The sequence below is a fragment of the Castanea sativa genome, chromosome 8 (assembly GCF_040712315.1).
Source record: "Castanea sativa cultivar Marrone di Chiusa Pesio chromosome 8, ASM4071231v1".
NCBI lineage: Eukaryota > Viridiplantae > Streptophyta > Magnoliopsida > Fagales > Fagaceae > Castanea > Castanea sativa.
Window position 1 is genome coordinate 48,374,154 of NC_134020.1, and position 14,639 is coordinate 48,388,792.

At 36.7% G+C, this 14,639-nt stretch overlaps 3 pseudogenes; 1 reads left to right on the top strand and 2 right to left on the bottom strand.

The window, feature by feature from the left end:
- Window positions 1–349: 349 nt before the first annotated feature.
- Window positions 350–3,720, bottom strand: LOC142606870 (G-type lectin S-receptor-like serine/threonine-protein kinase LECRK3; annotated as a pseudogene).
- Window positions 3,721–5,911: 2,191 nt separating this feature from the next.
- Window positions 5,912–8,572, bottom strand: LOC142608314 (pentatricopeptide repeat-containing protein At5g59600-like; annotated as a pseudogene).
- A 3,441-nt stretch (window positions 8,573–12,013) lies between these two features.
- LOC142606456 (G-type lectin S-receptor-like serine/threonine-protein kinase LECRK2) lies at window positions 12,014–14,412 on the top strand (annotated as a pseudogene).
- Window positions 14,413–14,639: the final 227 nt, after the last annotated feature.

The following is a 14,639-nucleotide window of genomic DNA, read 5'->3' on the forward strand; positions in this document are numbered from 1 at the left end:
ACTCTTCATATTTTAAAACAAAAACAAAAAAATACTATTTACTAATATAAAGGATGAATTGAAAAAAAGACTCAGATCGAGATTCCTATACCCCATCTAAGGATCCTTACAATGCAGTGATGAATTCTCCTAAATGTCCATATCATCTCTGCACAACATTTAGTCATAATGCAATTTGACAGAGGTGTAGGACAATAGTTTAGACTGCACAGCAAAATATGTTGAAGATTGTGGCTCCAATTAGTTCTAGATCTTGGTAGCCACTATTCATTGTCCTGATGAAGTTTCCTAATATTGGTAAAGGGAGGCATAGTCTTAAACAACCAGAAGGTACAGTATATTAAAGGATTTACATTGAACTCATAAATAAGGATGGACCTGGAGGAACTGAGACTTCAACAGCTCCTTCCATCATTTGTACCACTTTCTTCATTGTTGGCCTTAGTGATGGATCCTCCTGAATGCACCATGTTGCAATCATCACATATTTCTTCACTCTCTTCATGTCATTTTTTGCCTCCTCATCATTCTCCACTAACAGTTCCAGTTTCCCATCTTTATAGCAATCATATGCCCAGTCAACTAGAATCATCCGATCCTCATCCTTTGCCTCTGCTCCAAAACTCTTCCTGTAGCAAATGAGCTCTAGCAACAAAATGCCAAAGCTTTAAACATCAACCTTGATTGTAACAGGCATGTTTTTGAACCATTCGGGTGCAACATAGCCTTTAGTTCCCCTGATTCCAGTATTAGTACGAGTCTGGTCCATTTTCAAAAGCTTAGCTAATCCAAAGTCAGAAATTCTAGCTGTGAAAGAATTATCCAGGAGGATGTTTTGTGGCTTGATATCACAATGTATGATCTAGTTGCTGCATTCTTCATGCAAGTAAAAGAGCCCTCTTGCAATTTCTAATGCAATTTGGATTCTTTGGTACCAATATGGCTGTGAAACCCCAAATAGAAAGATTGCAGTGAACGATTGCTCATGAATTCATATACAAGAAGACGGTGCTACCCCTCGTTGCAGAATCCTTGCAGTTGGACCAAATTTTTGTGGTTTGTTCTGCCAATAGCACTCACTTCAGCTTTGAACTCCAGATCGCCTTCTTTCACCATATCATTCATCCTTTTAACTGCAACTAGTTTTCAGTCCTCATATTCTAGAACCCCTTTATAAACTTTTGCAAAAGCACCCCTCCCAAGCTCTTCCTTAAACCCATTTGTGGCTTCTGTTAGTTCCTCATAAGTGTAACTTCGCAAATTCATGCCTGGCATGACTTGGTATTGCTTAATGGCCTTTGATTTCCAATATTTGAAACGAAAAACAAGCAGAAAGATAGCCAACACAAAGAGTAAGTTCAGAGACACTGAGCTACTAAGGAGCACTGACACAATGAGTATCACAGTCGATTGATCTTTCTTCTTCAAATCTGCACCTGAAGGCTTAAAAGTAGAATTGTCCTTTCTTATTTTGATTAGGGCATTTACGTCATAACTATAATCCATCCTCCCATTGGAGAAAGGAGCTCTGTTCTTCCAACAATCACCATTTCTGTAAATGGCAACAGCACAGAACAATCACTCAAGCAAGCTGCCCTGCATGAATCCTCATTTTGGCCTATCAATCTTTCATTATCAGACCTGCCGGGCCAATCTGCATTTGGCATTGATTTAAAATAAAAAAAAGATCTGATTCCGGCAAGGCTTCATCACAACTTTGTGAAAGAAAGTTCCGTCTGCAACCTTTCATAACATCTTCTGGATCAATGTAGGTGTATCCTTCTGGGCATAGGCATTCTGGTCTTTGATTGTGGTCACCGGGCACGCAGTAGCTGTTATACCCACAAGCTCCACTACCATACTCCAGTGTTGCCACAAAATTGCATATATTTGAAGGTACGAAGGTTGACAAAGAAGACCAGATCATAGGTGTAAGGACATATGTGTTTCACTTGTTTAGAACATATGTCATTCATTTATGTAATTGGCTAATCCTTTGACAAAATGCACTTTACTTGTAATTGGATAGATTTAGGATGACTTTTATACTTCAAGAAACTGTATTTCAAGATTAAGTGTTGAAGTCATAAAGTCTGTCCAAGAAACAAGCTGAAAAGTGCACATTCATTAAAACTCGACTGCTAGCATGTGTCGAGGTTTAAAGAGCTGTTCCAGTCCCATTGCTCGACATCATCTCAATGCCTCCATCTGTCGAGGTTTAAGAAAAACAGATTCTAAGTTCTGTTTTGATTCCAATCTGTGGATGTGTCTTTGGGCCTTCTTTTCTCCTAACCCTAGACATATAAAAGGATTATTCTAAGGGCTGTCAAACAGGTTCGCAAGTTGCACAAGCATTGAGAAATCCTTGTTCATGCAAATTGTGACTTGAAACAAAGTTCTTGCCCTAGTTCATCTCTCTTGTGAAGAAGTTGTTGTGTCTTTGCACCATAGGGTTTTGTAACCAAGCATCTTCTTGATCTTCATCGTGTGGATGAATTGAAGAACTTTGCAACCAACAATCTTCTCTAGTTGGTGATTGAAGTCGCGTACTGGGATCCGCGCAATTAATTAGTCACGTACTTGGGAGCTGTGCATTTAAAGGAGAAATTATCATTACAGAACAAGCCCAATTGGGTATTGGGGTAAGGGTTCAACTATAGGTTGGTAAGATACTTGGGATTCCTTTACTTGTAACTGCTTGTTGTGATAATAGTGGAATTTCGGGAGTGGTGACCTTAAAATCACCTGGTGGGATTTTTGCCGTGAAAGTTTTCCCCATTCGTTAACAAATCACCGTGTCATTTAATTTTCGCTGCATACTTAGTTTAATTGGTGATTTGTTTGTGCTACCACGCGTTTTGCATGTTAAATTGGTTAATTAATTGAACTTGGTTAATTAATTAATTAATCCATCACAAGGAGTCAATACATTTTTGGCCTATCAATAGGCCAACTCCCGGACATTAAGCTGCTTTTTGGGTAGACATAATGCCGTAAAACACCATCATATTCCATGAGTGCTCTTTGATAGAAGCCCTGCGTAGAACCAAGAATTGATGATATATTCTTAACTATGCTTCCATTCATTGCTGTAAAGGTTATATAGCCAGACTGGTTGAAGACTACCTTAAAGCCGCTGCCTATAGGTTCTTCTGGCCAATAATCAGCATAAGAATAATCCATGGGGTAAGCTCTAGAGTAATTCATTTATGATAAACGAGCAACAAGCTTGCTGCCCAGACTCATTGTCTGTGAAGGTAACATTGTGTCAATTGGATGATCAAAACTCTGCCACAAAAGGCTAGAATTCTGGCTTGCTAGCACGAAGTTTCCGGTGTCAAGCACAGTTGCATAGGCAACTCTTGAACCAACTAAGTCAACTTTCCATATCTCTAGGCCTGTTGGGTCATTGAGTACTAATTTGGCATTGGTAAGCTCTACTTTTGATCCTCCTGGCACAAGATTATCTCCATTGGCTGACCAGACAATGGTTTTTTCAGGTAATTTGTTGAACCAGATGGCTAGTAGATATCCTGCCTTTCCAATTTGTTGGAAACCAAAAGCAAAGTCACCAGAAGGCGATGCCTAATAAGAGTCTTTTTCTTGTGCAGTAAGGGATGAGCCCAGAGATTGGTTGCTGGAAGTTTGAGCAGTGGTGGAATATGGCAGCAACAGAATAAAAAGCAACAAGGAGAGAAGATATGATAGTTGTAAAGCCATACTAGTATGAGGAGTTTATAAGTGATACACTTTGTATACATGAAAAAACTGTATCATGACAAATATACTGGTAGAGGAAGCTCTGCATGTAAAACATTTTGTCAAAGTAAAGATGAACTTGAGCCCTTTATAATCTAAAAATGACTTCTCATTTCTGGGAAATTATTATGGGACTACACCCAACCATTTAGATGCTGAAGAAAAAGGAAAACAAAAGATATAAAGACAAATGAAAGGCTGACTGGACTGTCAGGGGGGGTGCTATAGCCTGGTTTAAAAAAATTATGTATAAAAGTTTTTAAAATTTTTTTATTTTGACCCCTCAAATAAATTTTGAATGACCCTAAATTTTGTTTAAACCCAATTAAACTAAACTTTAATATGATCATCCAACAAAATTATAAAATTAAATTATATATAATCTAACAAAAAGAAAATTACATATATTGACAACAAAAAACGAAAGAAAAAAAAAACACAAATATATAAAATCTTACAATTTCCTTCTACAAGTTTTCTTAGTTTGAAATTGTTGCATAATAGTCTTATTATCAATACTACAAATTACATTGCTTTCAAAATTTTAGTTCAATAATTTTTTCCTGGGATTATACTTTTTGTTTGCAAGTGCCTAATATATTTTTAAGAGACCTAAGTTTGAGGATAAAGTTTGGTTACAACTCTTACTAAACAAATTCACATGACTATATATTTTAAAAATCTAACAATTGAATTGCATATTCTTTATGCTTTTAAAACATATATCAAATTCAGATGTTATTTAATATTCAATCTATAAAATTATTTTTATGTAAAATTTTATACTACAAAAACTCAAAACTTAAACATTTGATTAATGACATAAATATTAATCTTTAATTTTATTCATATTTTGCAAGCATGGAGGATATAAGAAGAAATTGAAAACTAATGGTGGATTTACCAAAATTCACATTTATCAAAAAAAAAAATATTAAGTACAGTTGTAGCCTTAGTTTACAGTTGTAACCGTACTTTACAACTAAGTTTGTTACCAAACTTTGTCCAAAATTTAATTATCTTGGGCCTAAAAAAATTTATGGTGGTCACAAATTTTTTTAAATGTAGAAAAATCATAAAATTGTTAGAATTTATATATGATAATTATTTTTTTTCCCAGGTCAGGGTGGTCTTGTGACCACCCTGGCATCAATGTAGAGCCGCCCCTGTCCTAGTGCTACTTTCACAATATTTTCAAAATAATTTTACAATAAAGATTAAGTGGCAAGTTGTAACTGGTTTTTATCTAGACCTTATACTAATATTTTACATACCTTTAATAACTTGCCACCTAAATTTGGTTGTAAAAGTGTTTTGTCAGTAGCACTGTTCTTAATATTGCTCATTCATTAAAATAAATAAATAAACATTCCCTCCGGACTTTGGCTTACTTTGTCATTTACAGCAAAATGAAATTGTTTTTTCCTGCACTTTAATTTCTTCTTCATCAACAAAAAATTACACCACTTTTAGTACCCAAAAAATAAGCAAAAAATTACACCACATGTACAACCAACCGATCTATATCTACATCTGTGGTTCTTTCCTCATTCTCTATCTCTCTTTCTCCCTTCCATGTTTTCTTTTTGTCTAATGAAGTAGTTTGATGCTAGCCGCATATGCACTATACAGACTAGAATCTTTATAATCACTTATATAGTCAAATTCAACCTAGTAAATGCCCACACAACTCAACACTCATATTCAATCTAATAGCATCTAGGCAAAGACAAGGTATCACTAGTATGCTCTAGTACAAGCACCATATGCCAATTTCCATATAATTAGGAGACAACATATGACAACTCAAGGTATGAATCAAAACTTAGTCATGGAGAAAACAAGGCACTAAATCTGTGTCCCTAAGTTTATTAAAAAAATCTGTCCCCAAGGGCATGCCCTTCAGAACAGAGGGAGATGGGTTTAGTTCTGGTCACCTTCCCTTCTTAGCTCCTGTCTTCTCCCTCCATTTCCTTCCATCCAAGCATAATGCAAAATTTTCAATTTCATGCCACTGTCAAGAAATGTGGTGTTTTCAACAGAACACAACGCAGAAGGAACTGATTTCAAACCCGTGCCAAGCAAACTTTGGGGGTGGGGGGGTGGAGCGCAGAGAGCATCAATACTTATAGAAAGAAAGAAACTATGCATATTTTGGGTTGAAATATCATATAGATGACAGGCACAAAATGGTGTGAATATTTATAATTACATCATGACATAAATCCTACCAAGAAGTAGTTGCGTCACAGATATGAACATCAGGGAATCTAGTTTCCTTCTACACTATGATGAATAATGAGTTTGTATCCATAAATGGTGTGAAAGAAAAAATGACACTCATGTAATGGCACAACTTCTTATCTCCATTCGTCCAGACTCCAAAGAAACAGTAATACTCTTATAAGTTTAAAACTAAAGTGTACAATTGTCAAAAAGTCTTCTGATTTCGAAAACAGGTATGCTGAGATCCCTAGTAGATTATTTTTGTCTCAATTCCTTTTTTTTACGTTTATGTCCCTGAAAAAATTTATATTTGAAGTCTACACTTGTTGAAATAATTTTCTTAGAAGGAAGAAGAAAAGTAAAAGAAAAAAAAAGAATTTGGTCCTCAAATGGCGGCCCCACTAACTCTACTTGTTTAACCAAGTCCTGTAGAATCTAAATCTTTGGGCTCTCCATCGTTTTTGTCCTTTTTGATCCTGTCTGCACATAAGAGAAAAATTATAAGATTAGGAATGCCCAAGCCATGAAAGGGAACGTCAGTAAATTAATTGATACACATTTCCTTCTTTGTCAGAGATTATTGATTCTTCCTACAATTTCATTTGGGGGGGAAATTGAGGGAACCCATTGTCTATTGTTAATTCTTCTACTTGCTGCACAGAAAAGGTTAATGTGAAAGTAGCTCTCGGTGGTCAATATTTCAAATTTATTACCTAGATTTCTAACCTTTTTTTTGCTTCACCTTAGCTTTTCCAATGTTCATATACTTTCATAAGTCATATAACTCTGACCTACGTCATATACAAATATATAGTTTCATTGGAAGTTTATAATCTCATTCATAATTTGTAAGGTAGAGCACATACCTGCTCCCATTTCAACCTCATCACATTCTTTATCCTCTCCAACAAACTCATTTATTTTCTCTACCCAACTAAAAAACCAGGCTTCTTCCCAATCACCATCAGCAGCATAAATATTTGAAAGTGTCACAGAACCTCCAGGTTTCTTCAACTCCATCTTCAGAATATCCTGAGCCATCATTTTAGCCAGATCTTTTCTTCCATGGATTTTACAACCATTGAAGAAAGCTCCAACAATTGACTCTGGCACTTCCATTGGCATCTCCTTCACCAACTCATAAGCTTCTACCATCCTCCCTGACCAACACAAAAGATCAACAACGCAAGCATAATGCTCTATCCCACCTCAATCCCATAACTCTCTTTCGTGGACCTAAAAATCTTCAAACCTTCTTCTACTAAACCATTATGGCTGCATGCAGAAAGAATGCAAATAAAAGTCACTTCATTTGCCTGCATTCCTTCTTCTTGCATCCTGTCAAACAACTGTATTGACGATTCAACCATTCCGTGCTTCCCATAGCAACCAATCATGGCATTCCAAGATGCAATATTCTTGACAGGAATCCTGTCAAAGACATTTTGAGCATTCTTCACACTGCCGCATTTTGAGTACATGTCAATAAGTGCACTAGCAACAAAGATATTAATATCAAGCCCCATCCTGTATATTAATCCATGAATTTCTCTTCCTCTTTGCATTGAACCTGTCAATCCACATGCAGGGAGCAATCCTGTCACGGTCACAAGATTGGGTTTAATCCCTGAAACCAACATATCCCGAAACAACTTGAATGCTTCGCCAGCTTGCTGGCTTTGCACTAGACCAGAAATCATTGCATTCCAAGTGACCAAATCAGGAACCAACCTTTCTCTAGTCATTCTAGAGAAGAGCGCAAATGTTCCTTTAATATTTCCACCCCAAGCATAACCAGCTATCATCGCATTCCACGTGAAATCATTTGGTTCTAATTCTTCTAACTTCATCCTCTGAAACAAATCAAGAGCTTTTCCAGTCTTTCCTATATTACAATACCCACAAATCAAAGAAGTCCAAGTAGCAACATCTCTCTTAACCATCCTATCAAACACCCTCTGAGCATAACAAACTCTTCCACATTTACAATACATATCAATCAAAGCATTTGCCACTGACACATCATCTACAAAACCCATCTTCTCCCCACAGCATGAACTTCTTTACATCCATTAAGCCAACACACGCTTTCAACAGAATCGAAAAAGTGAACTTATTACCAACATTTCCCAGTTCTTGCATCAAACAAAAATACCCAATTGCCTATTCATAATACCCATTAAACGCACAAGCCAATACCATCCAATTCAACGCGAAAACATTGGGGTTCTGAATGTTATCAAACACCATCCTCGCAGACCTCACATCACCACAACTTGCATACATCCCAACAAACTTTGAGTTCATAGACAACACCTTCATGTCCATCCCACTAGTCAACAACGTTGCATGAACTTGCTTGCCGGGTCGCAAAGCCTTCTCTTTCAGGCATTTATGCAAACACGTAGCGAACCAATTTGGGAACATATTGAATGACTTCAGAAGCAGTTTTTTCATTATTTGATGAAGTGCCCTATGAACGCATATAGATAATCCAAACCCATGAATGTGTCATAATCCTCTTTTGTATATGAAGCTTGTGATTGACATGAGACTGAATCAAGGACTAAACAACAAGACCAGGGAGTGAGTGACATCAAGGGCAGGGTGTATGAATTATGATATCAAACTATGTGAGTTAAACGGTGCAGGAGAGGAGAGCAGGAAACTGTTGATATATCTTTTAAGTTCCTACTTGTAGATTTTTTAAAAGGTATGTAGCCCCTATTGCTAAAGTAAAGTTGTAAATAAAAATCGAGTTTAGCCAACTGAATTCTAAGTTATTAGGTATGTAGTCCTTTTTGAAACTTGAGCTCCAAATGAAAATCAAGTTTAGCAAGTTGAGTTCTAAGTTATTTTGGTATGTAGCCCTTTTGGAACTCGAGTTTGTTGCTCAGACTCAAGTTTGAAAATGGGCTACATACCTAAATAACTTCGTGTAGAAGCTCTTCAATAATTTTTTTCTTAAAAATTGAATATTTGGCCAAAAATAAATTGCCTTCCTTTATACTGCTACTGAGAAATTGCTTACAATTCCTTTATTTTAGGACTGTAAAAAAGACTCACATGCTGGACCACTAATCATCAATGGATCCAATAAATTTTAGAGAGAATTTTCAAACTAGCATAGTGAGAGAGGGCTATATAGTAAGTTAACACACGTTTGAAACAAATTAACAAACTAACGTCTCGAGTTTCTTAAACTCGAGTTCAATTTTAAAACTCGAGTCTCGAAGACTCGCTTTGTACTGATGACTTGGACAGAAATGTGAAGAAATGCCACATAGATCTCGAGTTTCTTAGACTCGAGTTTTACCAAAGACACACACTGCAAACCCAGCAGAACTTTGAAGAAGAGAGAAACCCAGTACCCAGAACGATGAAGAAGAGAAGAAGAGAGAAACCCAGTACCCAGAACGATGAAGAAGAGAAGAAGAGAGAAACCCAACACCCAGAACGATGAAGAAGAGAGAAACCCAAAACGAAGGTGAAGAAAAACCTAGAACGAAGAAGATGAAACCCGAACCGATCGAAAATTAAACAACAAGAACAGAACGAAGATGAACCCAGTAGAAGAAGAACAGAACAAAGATGATGAAGAAACCCCAGAAGATGAAGAAACCCAGAACGATCTGAAGATGAAGAACAGAGGGAAGAACAGAGGAAGAATCCAGAACGCTGGAGCTCCGATTGGACGATTTGCACAAAGAAGAACGATGGGTCTGACTCAGAAGAACGCGAGGAAGACGAAGGATGATTTGAAAGGGAAAAATGGTGGAACTTGAGTTTCTAAAACTCGAGTTCCACGTGGAATTTTTTTCATGTCAGCTTCCACCGCTTAGGTCTCGAGTTTTAAAAACTCAAGTTCTACCATTAATATCGAGTTTTTGAAACTCGAGATGTCAGTTTCCTACTTTGTTTTGCAACAGGACAACTAACTATATTCTTAGAAAATTAAAGTTAAATGGAAAAAAAATTCTAAATTTTAAAAATTGTGGGTTTCAATCCCGGTCCCAAAATAGACTAGACTGGACTGGACTGGACCGAACAGTAGGTATATAAATTTTTTAATATTTGAGTGCAAGAATTGCTCCAATTGGAGTTGGGGGAAGCAATTGAAGCAGAAATCTTTTGGCCTTTAGAAAAGCTGCACAATGGGTTTTATTTATTTGGTAAAACTTAGGTACAATTCTTGTTCCTTACCTATAGTAAATTAGGTTTTTCAATTAAATGCAAAAGCATAACTATATTAAATTTAATTGTCATTAAAAAGATAACACTGTTTTATGCATTAGTACATATACTTATCAGTTTGTCATTTAATTTCTTCACTTTGCATGTTTGTTCATTTGTTGATGCGTGTTTCTTTATTTCAAGTCCTGGAACAATGTCTAGTCCTAAGAGTGTGATCCACAGTAGCTTAGTTCTATAGGGCTGTATTGAAACTTACCATGTTAAAGATTTCAATCTAAGCTCAAGCAATGATTGTTTAACATATGCAATACAATTCCAAATAAGCTGTTCAAGTCACCGTCAATGCTTCCAGACCTTAGGTTGATGTAAGGCTTTGGTTCTTTTTCTTTTTCTTTTTTTATGGTTCAGAATAAATTATTACGTTGCTTACGAGATTATAAAGAGGAAGAGTGCCAATGTAATTTTGATTTTGGTTCAATGCTATTTAAAGTGATTACCTTGGAAATTTGATCAGGTCATGCAATGCAACTGGAATTTTCTCTTGCAATGCAGAGATGAAATAATGGCTACAACTGGTGAAGGTCTTGAATCTGAAAAATTCAATATGCAACACCCTTTATATCTCTGGAGAGCTCAGGGTTTAGTGAGAAAATGGTGACCTTAGACCATGAACAATATCTTATGTTAAGTTGCAAGGAATTTACTTTCTACAGAGATGAGGCGTAGGAAACGGGGAAAATCTCGGGAGACAAACAGTCTTAGCTAGGGAAGAAAGCAGTACCTATGGAAGAGCTGCGTAATGGTTTCTATCATAATGGGTTATCAAAGAAACTCATATGGTACATATACTTGCAAGTTATAGTTGAATTTCTTCACTTTGCATATATTTGTTCATTTGTTGCTATGTTGTCTTTGTTTCAAGTATAGGACCAATGTCTAGTCCTAAGAGTGTGATCCACGGCAGCCTTGTGTTGATTCTACAGGGCTCTACTACAACTTAATATGTTGAAGAAGTCAATCTAAGCTCGAGCAATGATTGTTCAACATATGCAATGAAAGTGGAAAATTAGCCTTTTGCTCAAGTTGAGGTCAATGCTTCAGGACCTCAAGTTGATGAAAGGCTTTGCTTCTTCTTTTTTTGGTTCAAAATAAATTATTTCATTGCTTATGAGACTATTAAAAGGAAGACTTAAAATGTAATGTCAATGTTCATTGCAAATGCTATTTAAAGTGATTATCTTGGAAATTTAATCAGGTCATTCAAATGAGATCTTCTTGAAATGCAGATAAATCAACGACTACAACTGGTGAAGGTCTCAAATGGGTTGGGGAGATATGAGTAGAAGTGTCTGACAAATGTTAAGTAATTTTTTTATTTCTTTGCAGAATTTAGGCTTAGCGAGAAAATGGTGACCTTGGACCAAATATAATATCTTATATCAAATTGCAGTGGATTCTAATGCTACTTTATATATATTATCAGAACTATGACTTTATTTGAAACATTTGTAATTGTATCAATCATGACTAAAAAAAATAGTGTGTCATTTTGTAGAGTCTAACCTACTCTGATATGGTGCTTCACTATATAGGACATGTAGCATCAATAAAAATATAACTAAAGATCTCATGTGATAATTCACTAACATATTTGCTCGTTTCAGGAAAGATTTATAGTATCTTTGCTCCAGAAAACTCTCTTGCTATCCTTTGGATTTTGGGGAGTATTGCGTCTTAAGCTTTCAGTTCAGTTTGATGTCCAAAAATAATAAGATTTGAGGTTTTCTCTATACTACCATCTTTGCTGTAGCATAACAAACTCCGACTTCTAACCATGGCTTTTGCTCTGTCACACTATATCTATTACTTGCTCCTTCTTTGGCTGCTTGCCCCTTCCACTTTGGCTCAAACTAATGCAAACAATAGCTTGGGATCTTATCTCACTGCTCTTGATGATAACTCTTCCTGGAATTCGCCATCTGGTGAGTTTGCTTTTGGATTCCGACCAATTTTTGCTATAAACTTCTTACTTTCTATATGGTTTGACAAAATCCCAGAAAAAACCATAATTTGGTCAGCCAATGGAAATAGTCTAGTCCAAAGAGGATCCAAAGTTGAGCTTACAACAGGTGGCCAGCTAGTTCTCTCCAACACAAATATGCAGCAGGTTTGGGCTGCTGATGTTGCTGCTAGTGGAGTTAACTATGTATCCATGCTCAACACTGGGAACTTTGTGCTTGCAAGACAAGATTATGTCAACTTATGAGAAAGCTTTAACTCTTCAACTGACACCATATTGCCAACTCAGGTACTAAATTAAGACAGCATACTTGTTTCTCGTATATCAGAAACAAATTAATCAATTGGAAACTTCCAATTTCTTCTACAATCCAATGGAGGTCTTGTAGTTGTACTGTCCCTTTTTGATGTCACACTTAATTTTGTGAGAAGTATTGGGAAAGCAATACAATGGGTACTGGCTTTCAGTTTCTTTTCAACCAATCTGGCAACATCTACATTATGGCAAGAAATGGAACTCTACTGGACCTTATATCAAAGAACCCAGTTTCAACGACAGATTTCTTTCAGAGAGGAACTTTAGATTATGATGGAGTTTTCAGGCAATACATTTACCCCAAGGCCAATGGCACAAGTGCTGGAGGGTGGCTTCTGGTGTGGTCAATTACAACTAACATTCCTTCAGATATATGCCAGGCCTTCTCACTATATGGTGGCGCAGCACCTTGTGGATTCAATAGCTATTGAACACTAGGTGATCATCAGGAACCAATCTGCAACTGTCTACCAGGTTATGCTTATCTGGATTCAGATAATAAGGTAAAAGGATGCAAGCAGAACTTTGCTCTGCAAACTTGTGATGAAGGATTGGAGCAGTCAGATCAACATTTCTATATCATAGTCATAGAGTTGATTAACATGGATTGTCCACCCAATGACTATGATCATCAAATAGTCAGTGAGGATGCATGCAGAAATTCTTTCTTTCTTAAGTGATTGTTTTTGTGCCCTTGCCGTGTTCAGAGATGGGAAATGCTGGAAGAAAAAACAACCTCTCTCAAATGGCTTTGTCAACCCCAGCATCGGAGGGAAAGGTCTTATCAAATTGAGGAACAATACAACTGTCACTCAATAATGTGCTGTAATGGAGCACTACTGTTTGGAAGTTCAGTATTAATGAACTTCATGCTACTGCTAGCAATTGTTATGGTCATTTCACGGTTGATGCAAAAAAAGTAAAAATGCTTCAAACAGGCTCAGTCATGCCACAAACCTGCCCATCAACGCCTGGGATGAACCTACGGAATTTCACTTACAAGTAGCTAGAAGAAGCAACATATGGGTTCAAGGAATATTGGGTGGTGGTGCTTCTGCAACAGTGTACAAATGTGTCCTAACAGTAGATGATGAAAATTTCATTGCGGTCAAGCGCTTAGACAAGATTGTGAGAGAAGGTGAGCAAGAGTTCAAGACAGAAGTGAATGCAATTGGCCACACAAATCATAAACATCTAGTTAATTTGCTAGGATTTTGTAATGAGGGCCAACATCAACTTCTAGTTTATGATTTCATGAGCAACGGCTCCCTATCAAGCTTCCTCTTTGGATCTTCAAGACCGAGCTGGTACCAAAGAGTGCAAATTACAATGGGAATTTCAAAGGGACTCCATTAATTGCATGAAGAGTGCAACACTCAGTGACTCAGATTATACATTGTGACATCAAGCCTGAAAATATACTTTTGGGTGGCTCTTATACAGAAAGGATTTCTGACTTTGGATTAGCTAAGGTTTTGAAGATGTACCAGTCTCGAACCACAGCAATGATAAGAAGGACCAAAGGTTACGTTGCCCCTGAGTCGTTCAGGAATAGACCTATCACACCAAAGGTGGACATTTACAGTTTTGGTGTTTTATTGCTCGAGATCACCTGTTGTAGAAAGAATGTCAAACCAAGTGTTGAGGATAAAAATCAAATAATACTGGTTGATTGGGCATATGATAAGAACAAAGAAGGGAAAATGGATCTGCTAGTAGAAAATGATGAGGAGGCAATGAATGACATGAAAAGGGTGGAGAAGTTTGTGACAACTTCTATCTGGCGTATTCAGGAGGGTCCATTGCTGAGACCTTCCATGAAGAATGTTTTGCAAATGTTGGAAGATGCCACTGAAGTTTTAGTGCCCACATGTCCTTTTCCAACTACTTCATTATAGTCAGCTTATAAAAAAAAACTACAGTATAATCAATTACCAATGGGTATGCATCGATGCATGTTCCTCACTAGTACTGAACCATGTTTGGTTGTACTATTTTAGTCTAGCACTTGAAGCATACTTAGGTGTACTGTTTTAGATACTAGCTTGTTTGTTTCAATGTAGAGATATGTAATCTCATGTCAATTCAGTAATTTCTTAATGCAGCTGCATGAAAATTTTAGCCC